This window comes from Lepus europaeus, chromosome 22, assembly GCF_033115175.1.
Source record: "Lepus europaeus isolate LE1 chromosome 22, mLepTim1.pri, whole genome shotgun sequence".
Lineage (NCBI taxonomy): Eukaryota > Metazoa > Chordata > Mammalia > Lagomorpha > Leporidae > Lepus > Lepus europaeus.
Genome location: NC_084848.1, coordinates 40,481,488 through 40,509,350, shown reverse-complemented (window position 1 = coordinate 40,509,350; position 27,863 = coordinate 40,481,488). Strand labels below are relative to the sequence as shown.

The 27,863-nt window shown below is 48.7% G+C and overlaps 1 protein-coding gene and 1 pseudogene across 5 annotated transcripts in view; one reads left to right on the top strand and one right to left on the bottom strand.

Moving 5' to 3' along the window:
- Positions 1–27,863, top strand: part of WDR89 (WD repeat domain 89) — a 56,154-nt gene that overhangs the window by 6,282 nt on the left and 22,009 nt on the right. The window contains exons 1-2 of one of the 5 annotated variants that reach the window (XR_009864823.1): positions 968–1,163; positions 1,867–2,571. The exons of 1 other annotated variant lie outside the window; for it this stretch is intronic. The gene's annotated coding sequence lies outside the window, so the exon portion shown is untranslated. Of the gene's footprint in view, positions 1–967; positions 1,177–1,866; positions 2,572–25,420; positions 25,461–27,863 lie in introns of those variants that run through there. 3 more of the 5 variants (XM_062181598.1, XM_062181599.1, XM_062181601.1) reach the window with 3 other exon arrangements.
- Positions 11,711–12,746, bottom strand: LOC133751313 (glyceraldehyde-3-phosphate dehydrogenase-like; annotated as a pseudogene).

Below are 27,863 nucleotides of genomic sequence, written 5' to 3'. Positions count from 1 at the left end.
TTAAAATTCGTCACAAGAGAAAAGTCTACTCAGAAAGTCTCGGGTATCTGTAAGTTGATTTTTAGTTCCCGTAGACACAACACCGATGAAATGTTCCTGCGTGGGCTCACGGAAGTCCCAGGAGCTCGCGATTCAACACAAGGCACAGCGTCCACGCCGCGCTGTACCCGGCGCGCTCCCCGTGCACCTGCTGGGACTCGAGCCTGTTCTTCAGGCTCTGCCCCAGGCGGTCCCACCCGCCCACGGGCGCGTCCCAGGCCGTCGCGTGGGGCCAGCCAGCGTCTTAGACAGAATGTTAGGGAAAAAAATAAGCTTTAGTGAACGGCCGCAGTGAGGACACCCGGCGAAGCCAGCGGGGACCAACACTAACCCTGCGTGAACAGAAGCGAAATCCTCCCATTTTCCCTGCTTCTGTTTTTAACGGCGCCGATGAGCGAAAGCGCAAGCAGAACGGAACACATCCTGCGCAGAACCAACGTCAGTGTGGGTTACAGTGGGGAAGGCCGCCGCCGCCGCTGCTCCCGCGACAGCTAGAGCAGTAGAGCGTCCGGACTACAACTCCCAGAGTGCCCTGGGGCTGAGGCGGCGACACCTCCTAATTGATTACTTTTCATCCAATGACAGTCACAGAACTGACGAACCACTTCCGGTCACCGCAGGGAGGGGTGGAGGACGAGTCCCATCGTGTTCCCACACCCAGCATTCGTAGTTGCCGTAGGGCCTGGTTCTTTCGCATTACTGTCACCCTCACAAGCCTCTACCAGTCTGCTCCGCGCCAGCGCTGGCTCCTATAACCGCCTTAGGTATTCAAGCGGCGCAGGCGCGGGACCGGGTTTCTTCCTGCTCTCTTATTGGCCGCGCTCCAGATGGCGTAAGTCTTCGCAACCAATAGGGTGGTTGAAACTCGTTACGTCACGCAGGAGGCGGTGCTGTGTGGCATCTGTGTGGCATAGGTGCAGGCCGGCGGCGGGCAATTTCCTAGCGGCCCGCATCTATCGCTTCTTCCGGGTTATGGCCCGCCTCTCTGCTGCTGACCAATCCTCTGTAGCTTCCTTTGCGCGTTTACCCAATCAGAGCGACAGAGGGCGGAGTTCCGGTCGTCGGCTGTAACCCCGAGCAGATCTCGCGTTTCCCTCAGCTCCGAGTGGGAGCTTGCTGCTGAGGTACATTTTGCAGGTCCGGGCCGGGCTGGGCGACCTTTCCGGGGTGGGCAGCTCCGTCTCCGGCGTCCGGGTGGGTTGAGTCCGGAAGGCGGGAACCGGAGGCGCCGGGAGGAGCGGGCACGCGGTGCGGCGGGGTCGGAGCTGCCGCGCGGTTCCCGCGTGGCGGGCGGCGTTGGTGCGGGGTTCCCGCGCGGCCCGCAGTCGCGGCGGAAGGCAGGTTTTCCCTTGGGGAACGGGACAGGGTGTGTGAGCGGCCGCCCCTGTGGTGACAGCGTGTGGTGCGCCGGCGGGCGCGGCCCCCGTGGACTCGGGCGGGTCCGGGCGCTCCCCCTTCAGCTCGCCCCGCGCTGCCTAGGCCGACGTGAAATTAAAAGCTGACAACTTGTAAAACGCTGCTGCCGGCTTCTTTCCTAACCCGACGTCATTTGGAACGCCCGTGCGCGCTGTCTGGAAGTCAGTTAATTCACTTAGCGAGGTAGGCTGACCTCGTAGACATCCGAGTTAAGAAGCGAGTTGTTCAGCCTCCACTGAAACCCAGTGGAGACCACACCAAAGTTGATTACTTGGCGGATCCAGCGAGGTAACAGCTATAAAATGTGGCTGCGCGTGAACCCCAGACAGCCGTTTCTGCTTCTTAAATATTTTTTTTTTCTTAGTTAACTTATTTACTTGAATGGCAGACGGGCAGGTCTTCCATCTGCAGGTTCACGGCCCCGATGGCCAGGGCTGGGCCAGACGGAAGCCAGGATCTGCATGCGGGTATCCCACGTGGGTGCAGGGGCCCAAGGACTTGGGCCATCTTCTACTGCTTTCCCAGGCCACAGCAGAGAGCTGGATTGGAAGTGGAGCAGCCAGGACTCGAACCGGCGCCCGTCTGGGATGCCGGCACCGCAGGCCGGGGCGTTAACCTGCGCCACAGCACTGGCCTCTGCTCTTCAAATTCTTTTCCTAAACTATCATTTGAACTTACTCCACAGAATAAAACTCACATGGAGCCTACTACCGCTTAGATGAAATACAGCCGAGGCTCTCCATTATTTGGTTCTGTGTCCATGGCATCCAGCAACAATTATTTAAGAAAAAAACCGTTGTCTGTACTAATCGTGTACAGACTTGTTTTCTTGTCATTGTTCCTTGAGCAATATCGGGTAAGATAGCGTTTACGTGGTGTTGGATATCGGAAGATTGAGGTATGCAGGGGGCTGTGCCTAGGCTCTGTGCAGATACACCATTTAATGTAAGGGATTTGAGCATCTGTGGATTTTGGTGGGGGAGGTAGTGGTGTTGTTTTTTTTTTAAGATTTATTATTCAAAAGAGTTAAGAGAGGGAGAGATTGTCCATCTGCTGTTTTACTCCCCAGAAGGCCATGAGGCCCAGGGCTGGGCCAGACAGGAGCCAGGAGCTTCATGTGGGTCTCTTGTGTTGAGTGGCAGGGACCCGAACACTCGGGGCGTCTTCCACTCCTTTTCCCAGGCCATTAGCAGGGAGCTGGATCCAAAGTGGAGCAGCCAGGACACGGACAGGTGCCCATATGGGGTGCTGGCATCGCAGGTGGTGACTTTACCTGCTACACCACAGTGCCAGTCCTGTGGTGAGATTTTTTTTAAAGCAGTCCCCATGGGTTTGTAGGACTGGACCTTTGAGGCCTCTGGTTCCTGCGTCTGCTTGCCCGAGATTCAGGACAGTATTCCCTGTGAGTGCAGAAGTGTTTGATTAATAAATCTATTGCAGACTAATTTTTCAGATGTTAATTTTGTATGGCCCGGAAAGGATGTTATAAATATCCACATAGCCCTTGGCAGTAAGAAGGTTCCCCACCCTGCCTGGGGAGAGAGACCACTGTTTGTTCGGTGGCTTCCTGTAATTCCCCTCCATGTGGTCATGGGTTCTGTTTAAGCGTGACCTGGGGTGATGGGAGTTGATTATAAGGAAACCATTCAGACATTCAGAGACCAAGTCCCTGTGCTCCTCAGATCATGCCGTAGGCTTCACAGGGAGCTGCACTGATGGTCCCGCCTCACTGGGAATGTGAGTGCTAGTCCCCTCCGGACCCCCCGACTGCAGTTTCTTGTCATGTCTTCTGAAGGAGACCACCAACCCTGTCTCTCATCCCTGGCTGGCTGGCATCATTTCCAGGAGGTGGGACCTGGCTGAGTTGGGTTTGTCGCCAGCTGCAACAGTACAGATATGTTGGAATAAGATCATGTATGAAAAAGATCCCAGCGCCAGCTAGGCATCCGACTCTGATCTATCAGTACTGCTCTGTGGTTTTAGCACGCTGTAGGAAGGGCCAGCATGGAGGACGTCTGGCAGTGACTGTCCTTACCTTTCCTCACATTCCACGGATGGGACGTCTCATGTCACCACGCAGTCAGCCTCGCTGTGTGCCCAGCGGGTGATCTGGCATGCTCACAGTCTGCTGCCACGGGGACGGATCTAACCCCTGCTTAACAAGGTGCCCTCAGCGCTTAGTTTGCAGCCACTCTCCACCGTCATCCAGGTGTCTCAACACAACCCTAGTATACAAACTCCTTTCCAGGCTGGCACCAGACCTGAGTTGTTAGCAGGTTCGCAGCAAAAGCCTCACATCCCTTACCCTGATGGAGCCTGGGTGCACTGGCTGTAAATAATGCAGTGACTCCAGTCTTCTATATTTGAGCAGGTAGCCAGCCAGGACTTTAGACTTTTTGACCATGGGTCCTGTATGATATTCTCATGCATGGCAAAGTGGAGACAGCAAAAAAAAAAAAAAAAAAAAAAAAAAAGGTATTTCCAGAAACAAACTTTTTCCTTCTAATTAAAAACTTACTGAGGGACAAAGAGCTTCCATCTATTGCTTCACTCCCCAGATGCCTGCAGCAGCCAGGGCTGGGGCAGCTAAAGCTGGGAGCCAGGATCTGAATCTGGGTCTCCCATGTGGGTGGCAGGAGCTCTGTTTCTTGAGCCGAAACCTACTGACTTCCAGGGTCTGCGTTAGCAGGAAGGTGGAGCCAGGAGTCAGATTTAGGTCTCAGATTCCCAGGTGCTTCTATGTGGGACATTAGGGAATCCTTCATAAACAACTCTAAAAGGAAAAATAAAAAATTTAAACCTCTTTACTCTGGTGCTTTTATTCCCACAGAATGGGTGTCCAGTTAACTACAAAACTAGTTTGGGTTCGTCTCGTTGGCAAGCCCAGTGTGAGCAGTCTGCCACCTAACTGGGATGAGGATGTGGTATGGCCACAACTTTATTTTTTTGTGTGTATAGTGGGGCTTATTAGGAGTTTTGTTTTTCTTTTTTTCTTTCTTTTTTTTTTTTTTTTTTTTTTTTTTTTTTTGACAGGCAGAGTTAGACAGTATGAGAGAGAGACAGAGAGAAAGGTCTTCCTTCCGTTGGTTCACCCCCCAAATGGCTGCTATGGGCGGTGCTGCGCCAATCCGAAGCCAGGAGCCAGGTGCTTCCCCTGGTCTCCCATGCGGGTGCTGGGCCCAAGCACTTGGGCCATCCTCCACTGCCTTCCCGGGCCATAGCAGAGAGCTGGACTGGAAGAGGAGCAACCGGGACAGAACTAGTGCCCCAACCGGGACTAGAACCCGGGGTGGAGGATTAGCCTAGTGAGCCGAGGTACTGGCCAGGAGTTTTCTTGATCTTCAATTTTTTTTTTTTTTTTTTTGACAGAGTGGACAGTGAGAGACAGAGAGAAAGGTCTTCCTTTACTGCTGGCTCACCCTCCAATGGCCACTGTGGCCGGCGCACCGCGCTGATCCGAAGCCAGGAGCCAGGTGCTTTTCCTGGTCTCCCATGGGGTGCAGGGCCCAAGGACCTGGGCCATCCTCCACTGCACTCCCGGGCCACAGCAGAGAGCTGGACAGGAAGAGGGGCAACCGGGACTAGAACCCTGTGTGCTAGCGCCGCAAGCGGAGGATTAGCCTATTGAGCGGTGGCACCGGCCTCAATTTTTTTTAATCATCTCCAGTAACCCAGATGTAAGTTAGTTTACTTAAATGCTCACATTGAATTCACTAGTCAAGTTGCCTAGTTTAGTTTTAAAATAAACTTTAGTGATTGACAGGAATGATATAGAAGTGATTTTTAAACAATACTTATTTATTTGAAAGGCAGAATGGGACAGAGATCGCCTATCTGCTGGTTCACTCCCCAGATGCTGGCAGCAGTCAGCGAGGCCAGGCCAAAGCCAGGAGACCGTACCTCACTCTGGCATCCCCTGTGGATAGCAGGGACCCAAGTACTGCTGCCTCCAGGGTTCACTCTGCAGGGAGCTGGACCAAAACGGGAGCCAGGACTGAAGTCAGGCATTGGGATAATGGGGATGTGGGCATCCCAAGCAGTGTCTTAACCACCATGCCAAACATCCGCCCCAGAAATGATCTTATTTAACTCTCAAATTTTTATTATGTTTTAAAGATTTTATTTTATTTATTTGAAATGTAGAGCCACAGAGAACGGGAGAGACAGAGATCTTCCTTCTGCTGGTTCACTGCTCAGATGGCTGCAACAGCTGGAACTGGGCCAACTGGAGCCAGGAGCCAGGAGCCAGGAGTTTCATCCAGCCCAAGCACTTGGGCCATCCTCTGGTGCCCTTCCCAGGCCATTAGCAGGGAGTGGGTCAGAAATGGAGCAGTCAGGACCTGAATCAGTACCCATAGGGGATGCCAGGGTTGCAGGCTTTGCCTTTACCCACTGCACCACAGCACCGGACTTTTTTTTTTTTTTTTTTTTTTTTTTAAGATTATTTATTTGAAAGGCAGAGTTAGAGAGTAGGTAGAGAGGGAGAGAGAGAGAGAGAGGTCTTCCGTCTGCTGGTTCACTCCCCAGATGACTGCAGTGGCCAGAGCTGCGTCGATCCGAAGCCAGGAGCCAGGAGCTTCTTCCAGGTCTCCCACGCAGGTGCAGGGGCCCAAGCACTTGGACCATCTTCTACTGCTTTCCCAGGCCATAGCAGAGGGTTGGATTGGAAGTGGAGCAGCTAGGTCAAACCATTGCTCATATTGGATATTGGAGTCTAAGACTGAGGCTTAACCTGCTAAACTATAATGCTGGCCCCATGCTTACACATTAAAATTGGATTCACTTAACCTTCAATATAGGTTTTCCTGAGCTGCAGCCTCATTTTGGCAAAGCTTACTGGTTCATCATTCTAGCTAGATAAATTGTATAGTGTATGATAATTAGTGATACTTCGTGTTTTAAAGATCATGATACCCCATTATATGTTCCACTGTATTATTTTCAGATTTTCTTGACTAGGCTTTAGTCATCAAGAAGCAATTTGAAAAGAAAGCATAAAACTGTTGCAGCGTGATGTGATACAGCGTGTGGAGGAGTCGGGGCGGGGGTTGTTGGGGCCAGCTAGGTTTTTTTTTTTTTTTTTTTTTAAGATTTTAGAAAAATATTTATTTGAAAGGCAGAGTTAGAGAGAGAGAGAGAGAGAGAATGAGGTTGAGAGATCTTCCATCTGCTGGTTAACTCCCCAAATGGCTACAACAGCTGGGGCTGGACCAAGCTGAAACCAGGGGTCTGGAACTCCATCTGGATTTCCTGTGTGGGTAGCAGGAACCCAAGTACTTGGGGCATCTTCTGCTTTCCCAGGTGGATTCACAGGGAGCTGGATCGGAAGTGGGACAGCTGGGACTCAAACTGGGGCCCATGGGATGCTGGGCGTTGAAGGCGATGCCACAACTGGTCCCATTAGGCCAGCTTGTAAAGCACTGCTTGCGATGTGCTCATCAGGCATCAGTATCTGGTTCAAGTCCTGGCTTGAAGTTCAAGTTCAAGCTTTCCATCCGGCTTCCTTCTAATGTGCCTGGGAGGCAGAGGATGATGGTACTTGGGTTCCCGCCACCCATGTTAGAAATCTGGATAGAGCTACTGGCTCCTGGCTTTGGCCTGCCTCGTCCAGGCACCTGGGAAGTAAACCAGTGGGTGGAAGATCTCTCCCTGGAGTCAGATTTATACAGACCATGTAAAATATTTAACTTCTAACCTTTGGGGTCCTTATTTGTGAAATAATAGTAAGTATTTGTCCTACTTAAATCAGAGTTAGAGTCAGAAAAAATGACAAATACTCTAGTCTTTGGCAAAATGTGAAATTGCTTTATAAGCAAAATATAAGGTTCTTTATTGACTTTAAAAGGGTTCAGAATTAGCATCCATTCTGCTGTGGACTCACGAGTACATGTGGTTTTTTGTTGTTTTTAAGCTCTGGTAGTTTTGCCTCTTGACACGTTGACTGGACCAAAAGAAGATTGAAAACCCTGCCTCTCAGGGCGGGATTGATGTTTGCATTAAGGTGCTGCCTGGGACGCTTGCATCGCGTAGCTGAGTGTCTGGGTTTGAGCCCTGGCTCTGTTCCCTATCAGCTTCCTGCGAAATCCCAGCCTCAGGGCCCGCCGCTCAGGTGAGACCTGGGTTAAGTTTGCAGCTCCTGGTTTGGGCTTTGGGAGAGAACTGGGAGATGGGAGATTCCCCCCACCCCCCATGTGTCTGTGTGTGCACCCATGTGTGTCTACCCTTGAAATAAATTAAACAAAAAATTTAAAAGATCCTGTCGAAACTTTTGAGCTAATAGTAGCATTCCTTCAAATTTTACTTTGCTTTTGTATCACCAGCAGAGCATAGAAAATTAAAAGAAACTTTTTCCAAAGAGCGGTCAGCTTAGTGTGCTGGTATAATTAAAGATATTTACCTGGTCATTTAAATTTATTATGTTAGTTAAGACACTACTTTTTACATATTTCTTACTCTTAGTATGAATATATTAAAATAAGTAGTGGTACCATTGTCTTTGTGGAATTTTTCCTGGTCAGTTTTCCTTTTTTTTTTTTTTTTTTTTTTAAGGCTTATTTATTTATTAGAGGCAGAGTTACACAGAGGCAGAGGCAGACAGAGAAAGAGAGAGAGAGTAGGCCGGCGCCGTGGCTTAACAGGCTAATCCTCCGCCTTGCGGCACCGGCACACCGGGTTCTAGTCCCGGTCGGGGTGCCGGATTCTATCCCGGTTGCCCCTCTTCCAGGCCAGCTCTCTGCTATGGCCCGGGAAGGCAGTGGAGGATGGCCCAAATGCTTGGGCCCTGCACCCCATGGGAGACCAGGAGAAGCACCTGGCTCCTGGCTTCGGATCAGCGAGATGCGCCGGCCGCAGCGGCCATTGGAGGGTGAACCAACAGTAAAGGAAGACCTTTCTCTCTGTCTCTCTCTCACTATCCATTCTGCCTGTCAAAAAATAAATAAATAAATAAAAATAAATAAAAAAAAGAGAGAGAGAGAGAGGTCTTCCATCCACTGGTTTACTCCTCAAATGGCTGCAACAGCCAGAGCTGCGCTGATGAGAAGCCAGCAGCCAGGAGTTTCCTCTGGGTGCAGGGGCCTGAGGACTTGGGCCATCTTCCACTGCTTTCCCAGTCCGTAGCAGGGAGATGGATCGGAAGTGGAGCAGCTGGGTCTTGAACTGGTGCCCATATGGGATGCTGGCACTGCAAGTGGCAGCTTTACTTACTACGCCACAGCACTGGCCCCATTCGTTGGCTTTTTTCAAAAGAATTTCACCAGTCCTTGAATTGCAGCAGAGCTAGTAAGAGTGCCAATTCTTAAAAAAAAAACCAAACCAAAAAGATTTACTTACTTAAAAGGCAGAAAGAGAGAGGGAGAGAGAGAGAGAGAGAGAGACCAGTCATCCATCTGCTTGTTCACTCTCCAAAATGGCCACAATAGCCAGGTCTGGACCAAGCTAAAGAAAGACTTATTTGTTTGAAAGGCAGAGTTAGAGAGAGAGAGGGAGATCTTCTATCTGCTGGTTCACTCCCCAGACAGTCAAAATGGCCAGGGCTTGGCGAGGCCAAAGCCAGGAGCTTCATCCAGGTCTCCCACATGGGTGGCGGGGGCCCAAGCGCTTGGGCCATCTTCCACTGCTTTTTCCAGGCCATAGCAGAGAGCTGGATAGGAAGTGGAGCAGTCAGGACATGAACCGGTGTCCATATGGGATGCCAGCGTCTCAGGCAGCGCTAGGTCATAACGTCTGTCCCAGGACAAAAAAAGGGCTGGATAGTTATTGAGGGTAAAATTTTCACAATGATTGATTAATATTTTCTCTTTGATTCCATTAACCTATCAATAATTTATATGGGAGGTAGCACTGAATTATTCTTGAAGGTATTCTTTCTATATTTTGTCCCTGTTTTTTCCCTGAGATTATAAAATCAAATTAAGGTTTTCCTTAGGAATCACACAATCCCCTGTGCCATTTCATTTTTTTAAAATTTTTTTTATTTTTTAAAGATGTATTTATTTATTTGAAAGAGTTAAAGAGAGAGAGAGAGAGAGATCTACCATCTGCTGGTTCAGACCCCAGATGGCTGCAACAGCCAAGGATGGGCCTAGCCAAAGCCAGGAGCCAGGAGCTTTATTTGGGTCTCCCAAGGATGGCAGGGGCTCAGACACTTGGGCCATCTTCCACTGCTTTTCCCAAGCCATTAGCACAGAGTTGGATCGGACATGAAGCAGCTGAGACACGAACCGGCGCCCATATGGGATGCTCATGTTGCAGGTGGTGGCTTAGCCCGTTACACCACAATGCCGGACCCCCTGAGCCACTTAAAAAAATAGGAATAAGCAATTCATGAATCATTAGGTTAATTTTTTAAATTTTGAGTGATTTAGATGTAGATGGTGCTGGTTTTGTGGCGTAGTGGGTTAAAGCCCTGCCTGCAGGACTGGCATCCCATATGGGCACCAGTTTGAGTCCCGGCTACTCCACTTCCTATCCAGTGCTTTACTAAAGTGCTTTGGAAAGCAGTGGAGAATGGCCCAAGTCCTTGGGCCCCTGTACCCACGTGGGAGACCTGGAAGAAGCTTCTGGCTTCCTGGCTTCTGATTGGCTCAGCTCTCTCTCTTTCTCTGTAATTCTTTCAAAAAAAAAAAAAAGATGTCGGTGTATTTTTGACATCAAAACCTATTTGCATCATATCAACAGTACAAAGTACTTAATACAATTGAATGCTATAAATTATCTTGTGTAGTAAGAGTAGCACGTCAAACCTGTTGTTTAGTTCAGATTTCTGGGGCTGTTAAGTTACATCCAAGCCATCGGATGCCTATGGAAAGCTTCATGGTTACAGGCTACTCTGTCAAGACTAAGCGGGTGTTTCCAAATCCTCACTGTTTGCTTTCTTCCATTAGGCCTTCGTGGGCTTTCTGAGGCTTTGAGAGGTTGGGGCGAACTGACCTCAAAGCTGTGGACGTTTTACCAATATTGTATTACTCGGTGGGTTTCTTAACGTAGGAACCTTGACTGTCATCCACCCCCCTTGCAAAAAGAGATAGCTGCCTTGAGACTTGAGGGTTGTTTTCCTGTCCTTTCCTATGCAGACTGTCATTGTTTTACATACAGTTGTAGTTCTTTATCTTTGCTTCCTTGTGTTCCTCGACTGTCTCAAGTGTGTTTTGTCTTGGTATTTCCATGTGCCTCCCACAGGAGCAGTGGGGTAGGCTATTCCGTAAGCATCAGGCTGGTTGAAGACGGATATTAGAGAGTTTGCCAACGTGCTCCCTGTCCTGAAGAAGCAAACACTATCAGTGGGGAAAGAACCAGATATAGATAATCCAAAACATAGAGCTAAGCGCCCCTTCAACATGCTCATTAATACACGCTCATTGCCATGTGAGTGACGAGAGTGTTTTGGCATTCAGAGAAAGTACAAACTCGTTTAGGCTGGGTTAGGGAAGCTTGAGGTGGGTGTGCATTACTGAGGTACTAATGAGTTTGTGAAATATGGTGAGTAATTTGCCTGTTCAAAATTATATCAGCTGCAGCTCATGCAGCAAGAACACTCGAATGTACAGGAACTTCAAAAAGTTCATGTAGCATGAAATTAAAAGTAAGTTTATTTTGGTGCAGAAACTTTTTAAAGTTCATGCATTTTTTTATTACTATGCATTTTCCACAAACTTTTTGGGGTATTACAGTATGATGATATTTTATGAAAAAATTATTTAGTTCTGTTTACTTAAGATACGTTTGTGAAATCATTTCTTTGCTTTGACTTCCCAGATAGTGTTATACTGAATTTCAGTATTTTTTTAGTAGTTTTTATTTATTTATTAGAGAGAACACACTTCCGTCCGCTGACTCGCTTGCAGTGGTCAGGTCTTGGCTGTGCCTGAAGCCGGAAGCTGAGATCTTAATCCAGGTCTCCCACGGAGGTGACCTCTTCCTTGCGTGTCTGTGCAGTTAGATGGTGAATGAAGTGTTTCCTGTGCTAGTCTGTGTCAGGAGTGTGGGTGGTGTTGCAGCTGTAGATGAGAGGTAATGAGAAACTGAGGCTCTGGTAGCAGAGCTGAAGGGTTCTTTTTTTTTTTTTTTGGGTGCAGAAGACTTTATTGATGGTGACATGACAAGGTAGGGCTCCCTAAGCCCCTCCCCTCCTCCAGGGGGTCTGGGATGGAAACAGTGAAGAGGGGCAGATTCTCAGTGTGGTGGGGACTGAGCGGGGGCAGGGACTCCCCAGCGGCTGAGGGCCTCTCGTCCTCCGGCGCTCTCGCTGGGGCCGCCGGTTTCAGGGCTCTTACTCCTTGGAGGCCATGTGGACCATGAGGTCCACCACCCTGTTGCTGTAGCCAAATTCATAGTTGTACCAGGAAATGAGCTTCACAAAGTGGTCATTGAGGGCAATGCCAGCCCCAGCATCAAAGGTGGAGGAGTGGGTGTCACTGTTGAAGTCGCAGGAGACGACCTGGTCCTCGGTGTAGCCCAGGATGCCCTTCAGGGGGCCCTCGGACGCCTGCTTCACCACCTTCTTGATGTCGTCATACTTAGCAGCTTTCTCCAGGCGGCAGGTCAGGTCCACGACCGACACATTGGGGGTGGGCACACGGAAGGCCATGCCAGTGAGCTTCCCGTTCAGCTCAGGGATGACCTTGCCCACGGCCTTGGCAGCGCCACTGGAGGCGGGGATGATGTTCTGGGCGGCCCCGCGGCCGTCACGCCACAGCTTCCCGGAGGGCCCGTCCACGGTCTTCTGGGTGGCGGTGCTGGCGTGCACTGTGGTCACGAGCCCCTCCACGATGCCGAAGTGGTCGTGGATGACCTTGGCCAGGGGGGCTCAGCAGTTGGTGGTACAGGACGCGTTGCTGATGATCTTGAAGGAGTTGTCATACTTCTCGTGGTTCACACCCATCACGAACATGGGGGCATCGGCGGAGGGGGCGGAGATAATGACCCTTTTGGCTCCGCCCTTCAAATGACCCGGCCTTCTCCATGGTGGTGAAGACGCCAGTGGACTCCACAACGTACTCGGCACCAGCATCACCCCACTTGATGTTGGCAGGATCTCGCTCCTGGAAGATGGTGATGGCCTTCCCGTTGATGACCAGCTTCCTGTTCTCAGCCTTGACTGTGCCGTGGAACTTGCCGTGGGTGGAATCATACTGGAACATGTAGACCATGTAGTGGAGATCAATGAATGGATCGTTGATGGCGACAACATCCACTTTGCCAGAGTTAAAAGCAGCCCTGGTGACCAGGCGCCCAGTGCGGCCAAATCCGTTCACTCCGACCTTCACCATCGTGTCTCGGGGACGCACTTGCACTGCTTGAAGTAGCAGCTACCTGTCGAACGGGCCGGAGCAGAGAGCTTATTTTCATTTTTTTAAAGATTTATTTTATTTATTTGAAAGGCAGAGTGACAGGGAGAGACAGATCTTCCATCTTCTAGTTCACTCTCCAAATGGCCACATCAGCCAGGACTGGGGCTGGGGCTGGGCCAGATGGAAGCCAGGAGCCTGGAACTCCATCCTGGTCTCCCACTTGGGTGGCAGGGGCCCAGGTACTTGGACCATCATCCACTGCTTTCCTGGGCTCATTAGCAGGGAGCTGGATTGGAAATGGAGAAGTTGGAACTCAAACTGGTTAACTTGCTGCGCCACAACACCAGCCCCTGAAGGGTGATTTTCTTTTTTTAAATTTATTGTGAAAGTCACAGATTTACAGAGAGCGAGGGAGAGACAGAGCAGGTTGGGGGAAAGAGAGATTGAGATTCCATCCTCTGGTTCACTCCCCAGATGGCCGCAATGGCCAGCGCTAGGCCAGGCTGAAGCCAGGAGTTCAGAACTCCTTCTGGGTCTTCCATGTGGGTGCCAGGGGCCTAAGTACTTAGGCTGTTTTCTGCTGCTTTTCCAGGCTGTCAGCGGGAAACTGGATTAGAAGTGGAGCAGCTGGTACACAAACTGGCACCGTATAGGGTGCCAGCATTGCAGGTGGAGGTGTTAATTGCTGCACCACAGTGCTAGCCCTTGAAGGGTGATTTTTGAAGTAGAGTTTATTACCTAGTTATTTTCCATCCCTTACCTGCATTTAGTCATAGATGTTCTGATTTTGACATTAGATGACTGAGACAACTGTGCAGATGACAGAATTCAAATAAGAGTTATTTTGGATTTCTGTTTTTTAAACTTTAAAAAAAATTATTTATTCTAGGGGGCTGGCGCTGTGGTGCAGAGGGTTAAAGCCCTGGCCTGTAGTGCAGGCATCCCATATGGGTGCTGGTTTGTGTCCTGCCTGCTCCACTTCCAATCCAGCTCTCTGCCATGGCCTGTGAAAGCAGTGGAGGATGGCCCAAGTGCTTGGGCCCTTGCACCTGCATGGGAGAGCTGGAGGAGGCTCCTGGCTCCTGGCTTCGGATCGGTGTGGCTCTGGCCGTTGCAGCCATCTGGGGAGTGAACCAGTGGATAGAAGACCTCTCTCTGTCTGTCTCTACCTCTCTCTGTAACTCTGTCTTTTGAAAAAATAAGATAAATATTTTTAAAAAATTATTTATGTGAAAAGCATAGAGACTCTCCCATCTGAAATGGCTCTCAAGATACCTGACGCAGCAGGGCTGGGCCAGGCCAAGGCCAGGAGCCAAGAATGTACTTCCAGTCTCCCATGTAGATGAGAGGGACTCAAGTACTTGAGCCATCACCTGCTGCCTCCCAGGGTACACATTAGCAGGAAGCTGGAACCCTCAAACCCAGGCGCACTGGTAGGGGATGTGGACTTCCCCATTGTGATGTAATCACTGTGTCAATTGCCTGCCCCTTGGAGGTATTTTTTTTTTTTTGACAGGCAGAGTGGACAGTGAGAGAGAGAGAGACAGAGAGAAAGGTCTTCCTTTTGCCGTTGGTTCACCCTCCAATGGCCGCCGCGGTTGGCGCGCTGCGGCCAGCGCATCGCGCTGATCCGATGGCGGGAGCCAGGTGCCTATCCTGGTCTCCCATGGGGTGCAGGGCCCAAGCACTTGGGCCATCCTCCACTGCACTCCCTGGCCACAGCAGAGAGCTGGCCTGGAAGAGGGGCAACTGGGACAGAATCCGGTGCCCCGACCGGGACTAGAACCCGGTGTGCCGGCGCTGCAAGGCGGAGGATTAGCCTAGTGAGCCGCGGTGCCGGCACCCGGTATTTTTTTTTTTTAAGATTTTTTTTTTTTTTTGGACAGGCAGAGTGGACAGGGAGAGTGAGACAGAGAGAAAGGTCTTCCTTTGCCGTTGGTTCACCCTCCAATGGCTGCCGTGGCCAGCGTGCTGCAGCCGGCGCACCGCGCTGATCCGAAGGCAGGAGCCAGGTGCAGGGCCCAAGGACTTGGGCCATCCTCCACTGCACTCCCAGGCCACAGCAGAGAGCTGGCCTGGAAGAGGGGCAACCGGGACAGAATCCGGCGCCCTAACCGGGACTAGAACCTGGTGTGCTGGCGCCGCAGGCAGAGAATTAGCCTGTTGAGCCACGGTGCCGACCTTAAAGATTTATTTATTTGAAAGGCAGAGTTAAGAGAGGGAGAGACAGAGAGAGATCTTCTATCTATTGGCTCTCTCCCCAAAAGGCCACAATGGCCAGAGATGGTCCAGTCTGAAGCCAGGAGCCAGGATTTTCTTCTGGGTCTTCATGTGGCTGCAGGGGCCCAAGCACTTGGGTCATCTGCTGCTGCTTTCCCAGGCCATAGCAGGGAGCTGGATTTCGAACCCGTGCTCCTATGGGATGCCAGCACTGCAGGCGGCGGCTTTACCTGCTGTACCACAGTGCTAGCCCCCATCTTGGCTGTATTTAAGTTGAAAGTTTAGGCTGCACATCCAGGTATAGGGACTAGTCTAGACATTAGGAAAACAGGATTGTAGTTTTGGAGAGAGATCAGGGCAGAGGGTGAAGCCTAGGAGTCTACATGGAGATGATAATTTATATTGTCAGGGAGAGAAGAACTTCTAAGAAGAATTCAGATCACTTCAGTTACCATGGTTAACAGCAGAAATTTAAGTAATTAACATGTTAAAGCATCTTCCTGTTGGGAGGCTGGAGTTGGATCCTGAGAGTTTTTAGTTTTCCCATTTTGGGACCTGCTGCTAGATGGCAGTAGTGATCAATGCCGAGAGCAAGGAAGGCAGTAAGATAGCTCAAGTCTAGTTCATGTGCTTAGTAAAGTTACAACCAACAGTGCATCGTTTTCAGTCATTTTTATCCGTCACATCAGCTCTCTAAGTGTGTTTTTTTTTTTTTTTTCCCCTCTTAATATCCGGGTTTTGCAGGATGGTTCAAGAATTCTCCCTTTTGTTGGTTGTTTCTTTTGAAGTCAGGGTCGTTTGCTGTGTTCAGAATAGAGGAAATGAACATGGCAGATTCTGATCTCCCCGTGGTACGCACCAAAAACGGCTAAAAGGGCTGACACCGCTGTATGTTTACAAGCTATAAATCTTTATATTTAAGGGTTTCACCCCTTTGATTTCTATTTCAACATACTCATTTAGATATTCTAATTTGGAGTAGTAAATAGTGAATGTACTTCAAAATGTAAAGAAGAGCGTATGGCTGTCAGTTTACAAATGTGTATAAAATACTGCCTTATGTAGGATGAGAGACGAGGTAACACGGTCATAGTGTCAGAAAGCTTCTTTTTGGCCTAATCTACAGTGGGTATTTAAAGAATCGTTAGTACATTAAAGTATCTTTCTGTTTGGCAACTTCACTTGTTCTGTTTGGCACATTCACTTGCGTACTGTGCACCCACTTCAGCAGTACCTACCTACGCAGTATACTGTCTGTGCCACACAGTGGTGTTTTGATCTGTGGCAGAACGTGTGCACCACCAGGGCAGGCCCATAAGATCACATTGTCTAGGGGTGTTGTAGCCCTCATGGTTTGTGTGAGTTCACTTTGTGATTTTACATGCTGCATTTCTCAGAATGGATCCCTGTAGTTGAGCTATACTGGATGGTGTATACTTTTATATACACATGCATTTGTTTATGAGTACATAAAAGAAGTGGAAATTATATCTTATAGTTCTGTAAGTTTTTAAAAATGTTTATTTATTTATATGAAAGGCAGAGACAGAGAAGGAGAAACAGAAATCCTCCATTCTCTAGTTCCTTCCCAAATGGCTGCAATAACTGCGGCTGGACCAGGCCGAAGTCAGGAGCCGGAGCTTCATCCAGGTCTCCCTCGTGGGCGCAGGGGCCCAAGCACTTGGACCATCTTCTGCTGCTTTCCCAGGCCATAGCAGAGAGCTGGATTGGAAGTGGAGCAGCTGGGACTTGAACCCGTGTCCATATGGGAAGCCAACACTGGAGGTGGAGGCTTAACCCTCTACATCACAGTGCCAGCCATGTGTAAATTATTTTTTAAAAAATAGTTTTTATTTACTTGAAAAGCAGAGCAACACAGAGAGAAGGAGAGATGATTGATAGGTAGGTAGGTAGGTAGAGATCTTTCACCTGCTGGATCACTTCTCAAAGAGCTGCAGTATCTAGCTAGAGCTGGGCCAGGCTGAAGCCAAGAGCCAGGAACTCCATCTGGGTCTCCCATTCGAGTGGCAGGAACCCAGGTGCCTGGCCCATCATCCAGTGCTTCCTAGATGTAGCAGCAAGAAGCTGTATTGCAGTGGTACTCAAACCATGGTATGCTGTCATCAAACGTTGCAGCTTAACTTGCAAAGTATTACAGTGCCTGCCCCTCTGCAAGTTACCATTTGACTTTACTGCACTTGTTTTAGGTTCTCTGTGCCTACACTTACTCATGTTTAAGTGCTTTTATTTGTGACAGGTACATTCGAAGCACTTAACATGTGGCAATTAATCTCCTTCTAAAACCCTATGAGGGGGGCCGGTGCTGTGGCGTAGCAGATAAGGCTGCTGCCTACAGTGCCGGCATCCCATATGGGCGCCGGTTTGAGTCCCAGCTGCTCCACTTCTGATCCAGCTCTCTGCTATGGCCTAGGAAAGCAGTAGAGGATGGCCCAAGGACTTGGGCCCCTGCGTCTGTGTGGGAGACCAGGAAGAAGCTCCTGGCTCCTGGCTTCAGATCAGCGCAGCTCCAGCCGTTGTGGCCATTTGGAGAGTGAACCAGCGGATGGAAGACCTCTCTCTCTCTCTCTCTCCCTCCTTCTCTCTGTAACTATGACTTTCAAATAAATAAATAAGTCTTTTAAAAAAACCCTATGAGGTTGATAGTGTACTTCACTCCTCCCTCTCCCACACATCTACCCCCCCCCCTTTTTTTTAAGGATTTATTTTATTTGGAAGACAGAGTTAAAGAGAGACATAGGGAGAAATAGATCTTCCATCTGCTGGTTTACTCTCCAAATGGTCTCAATGACTGGGGCTGGGCCAGTCATTGAAAGCTGGGAAGTCATTGGAAGACAGGAGCTGGGAGCTTCATATTAGTCTCCCATATAGGTGCAGGGGCCCAAGCACTTGGGTAATCCTCTGCTGCTTTCCCAGGCACAATAGCAGGGAGCTGGGTCAGAAGTGGAGCAGCTGAAACTCAACCTGGAGCCCATATGGGGTGTTGGTGTTGCAGGTGGAGGCTTCACTTGCTTTGCCACATTGCCGGTCCCCACTCTCCCCTTTTTCAAGAATAAGAACCTGACACCCAGAGCCAGGAGAGCCAGGATTTGAACCCTTGCAGTCTGTCATATGCCCATTTGCTCAACCAGCATGTGGTACCTGTCTCTTTAAACTTCAGATTCTTCATGTTCTTCTTAACAAATATAATAATAATAATAATAATAAAAACCTCTCTTTTAGGCTCATTGAGAGGGTTAAATGGAACAATGCACGTGAAGAGGCTGACACTGTTAATGATAGCTGTTGTATGGCTGCTTATCTGATTTGTTTTTGGTTCTTTTTTTTTTAATTATTTATTTTGAAAGTCAGAAGTACACAGAGATTTTCCATCCAGTGGTTCACTCTCCACGTGGTTTCAAGGGCTCAAACACTTGGGCTATCTTCTGCCTTCCCAGGCCATTAAGCAGGTAGCTGGATCAGAAGTGGAACAGTTGGGGCACAAACTGGCACCCATGTGGGTTGCGGTGTTGCAGGTGGTAACAATACCAGCTTCCCCTTCCCACCCCCTTTTAAGATTTGTTTATTCATTTGAAAGGCAGAGTTACAGAGAGAGACAAACACAGAGAGATCTTTAATCTGCTGGTTCACTCCGTAAATGGCTTCAACAGCCAGGGCTGGACCAGGCTGAAGCCAGAAGCCAGAAGCTTCTTCCCAGTATCCCACACAGGTGCAGGGGCCCAGGCACTCGAGCCATCTTCAGTGCTTTCCCCGGTACATTAGCAGGGAGCTGGATCAGAAGCAGGCCAGCCGGGATTGTAACCAGCACTCATGTGGGATGGTGGCGCAGCAGGCAGTGGCTTAACCTGCTGTGCTACAACACTGGCCCCAAGTTCTTTTTTTCTGGCCTCCATTATAGTCTTGCTTCTTTTCTTCCTCTATCTGTCCTTTCAACAGCGGTTTGTGGGGCTCTGTTGTTGGCCTACTGTTGGCTCTTCCTGTGTAATTCCCCTTCACAACTTCCTGGAGTCCCAGGGCTGAATCCCGGTAGCACATTGGCCCTTAGCCACCTTCACAAGCTCTTGATCTTTAAGTGGGTAAAACCAGAGGCATGTCTGTGTTTCTTGATTTGGGGATTCCATTTGTGACTCAACTCCCCGCAGTCATCTGGCCCAGGAATCAGCCTAGATTCTTCCCCTACTCCTCTGTTTCTTCCTCCCTCTCACTTGCAAGTCCAGGCAGTGCCAGGGCTCCCTAATTTTGCCTCCTGAATGTTTTTCAGGTTGGCTTGTCTTCTCCCCCATGCGGCCCATGACCTCTTGTTTGGACTTCTTCACATTCTTCATAACCTCCCAGCATCCAGCCTTGATCTCTCCCTTAACTCCATTTTCTGCATTTTTTAAAAAGATTTATTTATTTATTTGAAAGGCAGAGTTAAGAGTTACAGAGGCAGAGAGAGAGAGAGAGAGATCGATCGATCGATCGATCTGCCATCTGCTGGTTCACTCCCCAAATGGCTGCAATGGCCGGAGCTGAGCCTGCCTGAAGTCAGGAGCTTCTTCCAGGTCTCCCACCACAGGTGCAGGAGCCCAAGGACTTGGGCCATCTTCTACTGCTTTCCCAGGCCACAGCAGAGAGCTGGATTGGAAGTGGAGCAGCCGGGACTAGAACCATATGTGATGCCAGCACTGCAGGCAGCTGCTTTACCCACTGCGCCACAGTGCCAGCCCCCCATTTTCTGCATTATTAATGTGGGTGCTGTGCGTGTGGCTCTCTGTAATTTTCTCCTTCAGGACCTGATGTAATCCATTTGTTCCAACTGTTTAATATGGCTATGCAGCATAAAAGTTAAACATTCCTGGAGTGATGCCCGTAAGCAGCCAAGTTGAACTGGAGCTCTTCTCCTTTGCCCACAGGGACCTCTGTGACCTGGGCCTGCCTTCCTCAGCTTTGCCTCTGCCCATGTGTCCTCACACCAGACCCAGCAGGATCAAACAGGTCTCCCCTTCCCTGGGCCCCCGTCCCTTTCCATGCCCACTTTTCCTCATATCCAGTGTATTCAGAAGTCCAGTGAGCAGAATGTACCACCCTGGATGCTAAGCCAAGAAATGTAAGCCATTGGGAAGGGAGGAAAGAACCACTGATTCTCATTTTGCTGTCGTGGAACTCGGGAGCACAGGTTGAGCAGAGAAGCTAACCAAGTGCATTTTCTATCATCTGGATTTTGAGTCCTGTTGGTGTATGTAGACATTTAGCAACGTGAAACTGAAGGTTAAAAAAGAGATTGTTTGGAGATAAGAATCCGGAAGTGGTTACTCGAAGCCTTTGGTATATGCAAAGTGAATGTCTCAAAATGGAAAGAGAAATTTTCTCCTTCAACCATTATCCCTTTAAGGGCAGAGCCACGTTTTCGTTTCACTGTCTCGCTGGCACAGGAGAGTGCCGGGGGTGGGCTTTTGCCCTAGTGACAAGACACCGGTTGGGACACCACATCCTGTATCAGAATGTCTGTGTTGGAGTCCTGACTCCACTCCGAACTACGGTTTCCTGCTAATGCAGAGCTTGGAAGGCAGCCTGTGGTGGCTCAAGTGGTTGAGTCCCTGACACCGTATGGGAGACTTGAATCCAGGTCCCAACTGCTGGTTTTGGCTTCGGTCCATCTCCTATTGTTGAAGTCATTTAGTAAAGTAGCAGATGGGAGCTCTTATGTCTGCTTCTCAGATAAATAAATAAATAAATAATTAAAAAAAAAAAGATTTGTTTATTTACTTGAAAAAGTTACAGAGAGGTGGAGGGAGAGGGAGAGAGAGAGGTCTTCCATCTGCTGGTTCACTCCCCAAATGCCTGCAAGAGTCAGGGCTGAGCCAGGCTGCAGCCAAGAGCCAGAAACTACATCTGGGTCTCCCACATGAGTGGCAAGGGCCCAAGCACTTGGATCGTCTTTTGCTACTTCCCATGTGCATTAGTAGGAAGCTGGATTTGAAGCAGAGGAGGGACTGGCGCAGGTCAAGTCCTGGCTCCTCCACTTCTGATCCAGCTCTCTGCTGTGGCCCGGGAAAACAGTAGAAGATGGCCCAAGTCCTTGAGCCCCTGCACCTGCATAGGAGATCTGAAAGAAGCTCCTGGCTTTGGATCAGCCAGTTCCGGCTATTGCAGCCATTCAGGGCAGGGTTCGAACCTGCGAATGGAAGACCTCTTTCTCTCTGCCTCTGCTTCTGCCTCTCTGTAACTCTTTGCCTTTCAAATAAAACAATAAATCATAAATCTTTAAAAAAAAAAATGGGCCGGCGCCGAGGCTCAATAGGCTAATCCTCCGCCTTGCGGTGCCGGCACACCGGGTTCTAGTCCCAGTCGGGGCACCAGATTCTGTCCTGGTTGCCCCTCTTCCAGGCCAGCTCTCTGCTGTGGCCCGGGAGTGCAGTGGAGGATGGCCCAAGTCCTTGGGCCCTGCACCCCATGGGAGACCAGGAGGAAGCACCTGGCTCCTGCCACAGCGTGCTGGCAGCGGCGGCCATTGGAGGGTGAACCAACGGCAAAAGGAAGACCTTTCTCTTTGTCTTTCTCTCTCACTGTCCACTCTGCCTGTCAAAAAAAAAAAAAAAAAAGGAGCCAGGACTAAAACTGGCACTCTGATATGGGATGTAGATGTCCCAAGCTATGGTTTAACCTGCTGCACCACAATGCCTGAACCAGGAACTCATATTATTAGATATGAAGGGACACTTTCAGCAAGAGTTGAAAAAGGTAGCCCCTAGGGGCAGGTGTTTGGCACAGTGATTAAGACACTTAGATACGCACAGAAATGGGCACAGAAATATTTACAGCAGCTTTCCTTATGATTGCCAAAAAATTGGAAACAAGTCCTGTCTTTCAGTAGGTGAACAAACTGTAGGACATCCATGCAGTGGAATTTAATCCAGTGATTCAGATATGTTTAAAAAGTTGAACTTTCCCGGCTGCCCCTCTTCCAGGCCAGCTCTCTGCTGTGGCCCGGGAGTGCAGTGGAGGATGGCCCAAGTGCTTGGGCCCTGCACCCCATGGGAGACCAAGAGAAGCACCTGGCTCCTGCCATCGGATCAGCGTGGTGCGCCAGCCGCGGCGGCCATTGGAGGGTGAACCAACGGCAAAGGAAGACCTTTCTCTCTGCCTGTCTCTCATTGTCCACTCTGCCTGTCAAAAAAAAAAAAAAAAAAAAAAAAAGTTGAACTTTCAAGACAAAAACCGATATGGAGGAACATTAATTGCTTATTGTTTGGTCAAAGAAGCCATTCAGAACAGGCTACATTCAGTTTGACTATTTGCCATTCTGGGGAAGGCAATACCATAGAGACAGTTAAAAGTCAGCGATTGGCAAGAGTCCATGAGATAGGGGAAGTGCGGGTAGGTGGAACACGGGATTTTTGGAGTGGTAAAATTATACCATAATAATGAATACATAATATGAATTTGTTAAAACTTGTAGTATTTCACAACACAAATAGCAAACCCTGATATACACTATGAATTTTCGCTAACTTTAAGAAGACGCTCCTTAGTATTATATTATATGGAAATATTCTGATTCAAACATTTGCCAACTGATGGATGTTCAGATTGTTAGGGTTTTTGGTTCTGCAGTACTACAATAAATAAATATCCTTTACAAATATTCTCTCTCTTTTTTTTGACAGGCAGTTAGACAGTGAGAGAGAGAGACAGAGAGAAAGGCCTTCCTTTTCTGTTGGTTCACCCCCCAAATGGCCGCCACGGCCGGCGCGCTGCGCTGATCCAAAGCCAGGAGCCAGGTGCCCCCTCCCGGTCTCCCGTGCGGGTGCAGGGCCCAAGCACTTGGGCCATCCTCCACTGCCTTCCCAGGCCACAGCAGAGAGCTGGACTGGAAGAGGAGCAACTGGGGCAGAACTGGTGCCCCCAACTGGGACTAGAACCGTTTTATGCTTTAAGAACCTTAAAGTATTATGCTTCTATTCCCCCCTTTCTGTTCTCTATTGCTGTTACAGATTTTACTTTCATGGATGCTATAAATTCCTCAGCATGTTATTAATAGTTTTTGCTTTAGATACTTTTAAGGAAAATTAAGAAAGGAAAAAAGTCTTAAATTTACTTTGTTTTTACAATTTCCAGTGTATTTTATTTCTTTGTATCAGTCCAGATTTCTATCTAGTATTCTGGTTGAACAACATTTCTAGTTTTGCAGATACGCTCGCAATTAATCTTCTCTTTGAATGTTGTTCTGTAATCCTCGGTTTTGGAAAAGGGATTTGGCTTCCCAACTTACACAGACAGTTAAATCCCAAATCACAAGTCGATGGTATTGAGGAATGACACTTGGTTCAACTATGGAGTCTAAAAGCAGAGCCTTTGGGAAGTGTTTGGATTGGGTGTGTTACCACAGTGGCTGTGTTAGGAGCGCCCATAGAGACGTGGACACGAACGTGCTCCCTGTCTGCTCCCTGGCTCACCACATGGCCTCTCCCACTGTTGTGAGTGCTCCCTGGCTCACCACATGGCCTCTCCCACCATCGTCAGTGCTCCCTGTCTGCTCCCTGGCTCACCACATGGCCTCTCCCACTGTCAGTGCTCCCTGGCTCACCACATGGCCTCATTCTACCATCATCAGTGCTCTCTAGCTCACCACATGACCTCCTCCCACTGTCGTCAGGCCATGCTGAATGGCCAGGTCAGTAAGGCCACCCTATCTTGGACTGTGAACCTCCAAACATGAGCAAAAATAAACCTTCCTCAGATATTTGTTATAGTGATGAAAATTGAATACAGGGGTTTTTGTTGAATACAGAGCTTTGTGTTGACAGGTTATTATTTTTTTCCCCAATGCTTTTAAAGTGTCATTCCTTTGTTCTCCGGCTTTCATAGTTTTGGATGAGAAGTCCCATCCACTGATTCTACTGTGGATCAAAAATATTATTTTAGGCCGGCGCCGCGGCTCAATAGGCTAATCCTCCGCCTAGCGGCGCCGGCACACCGGGTTCTAGTCCCGGTCGGGGCACCGATCCTGTCCCGGTTGCCCCTCTTCCAGGCCAGCTCTCTGCTGAGGCCAGGGAGTGCAGTGGAGGATGGCCCAGGTCCTTGGGCCCTGCACCCCATGGGAGACCAGGAGAAGCACCTGGCTCCTGCCTTCGGATCAGCGCGGTGCGCCGGCCGCAGCGAGCTACCGCGGCGGCCATTGGAGGGTGAACCAACGGCAAAAGGAAGACCTTTCTCTCTGTCTCTGTCTCTCACTGTCCACTCTGCCTGTCAAAAAAAAAAAAAAAAAAAAAAAAGAAAAAAAAATATTATTTTAAAAAAGGTATCTACTAAATATGTACAGACTTTGCTTTCTTGTCATTATTTCCCAGATAGTACAGTTTAATAACAATTTACATAGCATTTACATTGTTCGACTTTTTAAAGAAATATTTATTTATAAGAAATATCTATTTGAAAGGCAGAGTTTGATAAATATATATATATGTGTATATATATATATAGAGAGAGAGAGAGAGGGAGGGAGAGAGGGAGGGAAGGGAGAGAGATAGAGAGAGATCTTCCACCTGCGGGATTCACTCCCCAGATGGCTGCAATGGTTGGAGCTGGGCCAATCTGAAGCCAGGAGCCCAGAGCTTCTTCCGAGTCTCCCACTGGGTGCAGTGGCCCAAGGATTTGGACCATCTCCCACTGCTTTCCCAGGCACATTAGCAGGGAGCTGGATTGGAAGTGGAACAGCTGGGACTTGAACTGCGCCCATGGGATTGTGCTGCAAGCAGCAGCTTAACCTGCTACTCCCCAGTGCCAGCCCCCATTGTTAGGTATTAAAAGTAGTCTAGAGATGATTTAAGTACTCCTTGCAAATATTATGCCAGTTATACGGGACTTGCACAGCAACAGGTTTCTGTGTCTGTGGGGTTTACTGGAGCCAACCGCCGAGTGGACACAGAGAGGTGACTGAAAACTTACCTTTGCTCCTTTGACTTCTCTTTGTTTTTGCTTCTCAGAAGTTTGACAGTGGATCCAGGAATGCCTGCCTGCCTGCCTGTCTCTGTCTCACTGTGTGTGTGTGTGTGTGTGTCTGTCCTTATCCTGAGCTGCCTGGATCTGTGTTTTGGCCAGTGTCTCTTAGGTGTTTCTTAGTCCTTTTGGCACTTGATTTATATGTATGTTGGACTGTGTGATGTTCCATAGCTCAGGGATGCCCTGTGTGGGTTTTATCCCCAACTCACTTGCGTTTCTTTTGGTATTCAGTTTGGATCATTCAAAAGAAAAACATTATTTTAAAGGCTTTGTTAATTTATTTGAAAGGCAAAGCAACAGAAAGAAGAAGCATGAGCAAGAGGGAACGATACCTTCTATCCACTGGTTCACTCCCCAGATGGCCAGGAGCCAGCAGCCCCATCCTGCTCTCCCACACGGGTGACAAGGGCCCAGTCACCTGGGCCGTCTTCCCACGCATTAGCAAGAATCAGAAGCAGACAGCAGGAGTGCCAGTATGAGGTGCCAGCATTGGTAAGCACCGGGTTAAGCTGCCGCACCAAGCGCTGGCCCCAGTTTGGATCGCCTTTGTGACCGTAATCAAGTTTACTGATTCTTCCTCCAGCTGTTTTGAGAATACTGATAAGCCCTTTGAAAGAATTCTTCATCTTTTATATGGTGTTTATTTTAATTCTTATTTTCATCTCTCTACTGAAAGAGAAACTCCATCTGTTCATAGTTTTTGTCCACTTGATCTCTTAATCATAGGTTTTTTTTTTTTTAATTTAAAAATTGAAAAATAATTTGTGTAAAATTGACCATTTTAGGATGTGAGACTCTAGGGAGACTTCACCCTGCTAGTTCAGGTGCTCACATTGCACTTTGGCGTGCCTGGGTTCTGTACGCAGGTCTGGCACTGACTGCGGCTGCTTGTTGCTTCGAACCCTGGGAGGCAGCAGGGAGGCCCAGGTAATTAGGTTCCTGCCACCTTCGCTGGAGACCTGGGTCGAGATCCCAGCTCTTGGCTTCTGCCTGGCCCAGCTCCGGCTGTTGGGGATAATTGCGGAAAACATCAGTGAATGAAAGTTCCGTCTTTTCTCTTCCCCTGTCTACCTCTTGAATAAATAAATTTTTACAAAATTAAAAGGAAAGAATTAAAGTGTATAACTGCATGGTTTTTAGTGTGATCATAGCGTTGTGTAGCCATTACTACTACATAATTCCAGAAGATTTTTACCACCTAAAAAATAGAAATTCCATATTCCCAATTTCCCCCTCCCTCTGTTTCTGTTCAATTTCCTATCATTGATATTTCATCTAAATAGAATCCTGTGGTCTTTTGTGTCTTTCACATAACATAAGATTTTCAAGAATCATCCTGGTTGGAGCATGTATCAATATTTCAGTCATTTTTAGGGCCAAATAATATTCCATTATATGGCTGCATGTACCACATTTTGTTCATTCATTAGTTGATGGACAGTTGACTTATTTCCATTTCTTAGCTATTGTGGATAATACTACTCAACATTCATGCATGAACATATGGTTAACTTTTTTTTTTTTTTTTTTTTAATTAGGCAGAGTTAGACAGTGAGAGAGAGAGAGAGAAAGGTCTTCCTTCTGATGGTTCACCCCCCAAATGGCCGCTACGGCCGGAGTGCTAGGCTGATCTGAAGCCAGGAGCCAGGTGTTTCCTCCTGGTCTCCCATGTGGGTGCAGGGCCCAAAAGCACTTGGGCCATCTTCTACTGCCCTCCTGGGCCACAGCAGAGAGCTGGACTGGAAGAGGAGCAACCGGGACTAGAACTTGGCGCCCATATGGGATGGCAGCACCGCAGGTGGAAGATTAACCAAGTGAGCCATGGCGCCGGCCCCTAATATATGGTTAACTTTATGAGAAATTGCTAGCCTGTTTTCCACAGACATTGGTAAATTCTGTATTCCCACCAGCAGTGTGTAAGGGGTCTAATTTCTTCATTTCCTTTTTTAAAAAGATGTATTTGCTTATTTATTTGAAAGGCAGAGCAATGGAGAGAGAGAGAGACAGAGAGATCTTCCACCTGCTGGTTCACTCCCCAGATGGTTATAATAGCTAGATCTGGGCCAGGCCAGAGCTAGGAGCCAGAAACTCCATCCAGGTCTCCCACACAGGGCCCAAACACTTGGGCCATTTTCCGCTGCCTCTCCAGCTTCAGCAGGAAGCTGGGTCAGAAGCAGACATCAGGGGCTGGTGCTGTGACGCAGTGGGTTAAAGCCCCAGCCCACAGTGCTGGTAAACCATATGGACACCAGTTCGAGTCCTGGCTGCTCCACTTCCAATCCAGTTCTCTGCTATGGCCTGGGAAAGCAGTAGAAGATGGCCCAACTCTTTGGCCTCCCGTACCCACATGGGAGACTCGGACAAAGCTCCTGGCTTTGTATCAGCTCAGCTGTGGCCATTGCGGTCACTTGGGGAGTGAACCAGCAGAATGGACTACCTCTCTCTCTGGTTCTATCCCTCCCTGTAACTCTGTCTTTCAAAATAAATCTTTAAAAATAATAATAATAAAAAAGCAGGTGTCAGGACTCAAACATGTACTCTGATACAGCTTAACCTGCTGCACTGAATGCCAGCTCCCACTTCACTTTCTTTCTTTCTTTAAGATTTGTTTTATTTATTTGAAAGGCAGAGTTACAGAGAGGAGAGAGAGGGAAAGAGGGAGGGAGGGAGGGTGAAAGAGAGGTCTTCCATCCACTGGTTCACTCCCCCATGGCTGCCACGGCCGGAGTTTAACCGAACCTAAGTTTCTTAACTGCTAGGCTGAATACCCACTCCCAGTTGCCTCCTTTCTTAACAGTCTGTTGGTTTCTTTTAGGCCATGTCTTTGTCTCTTTAAGGCTGGATTCTGGACGTGATACATAGAACAGTAGAGACTGAGATAAACACTGTTGACCT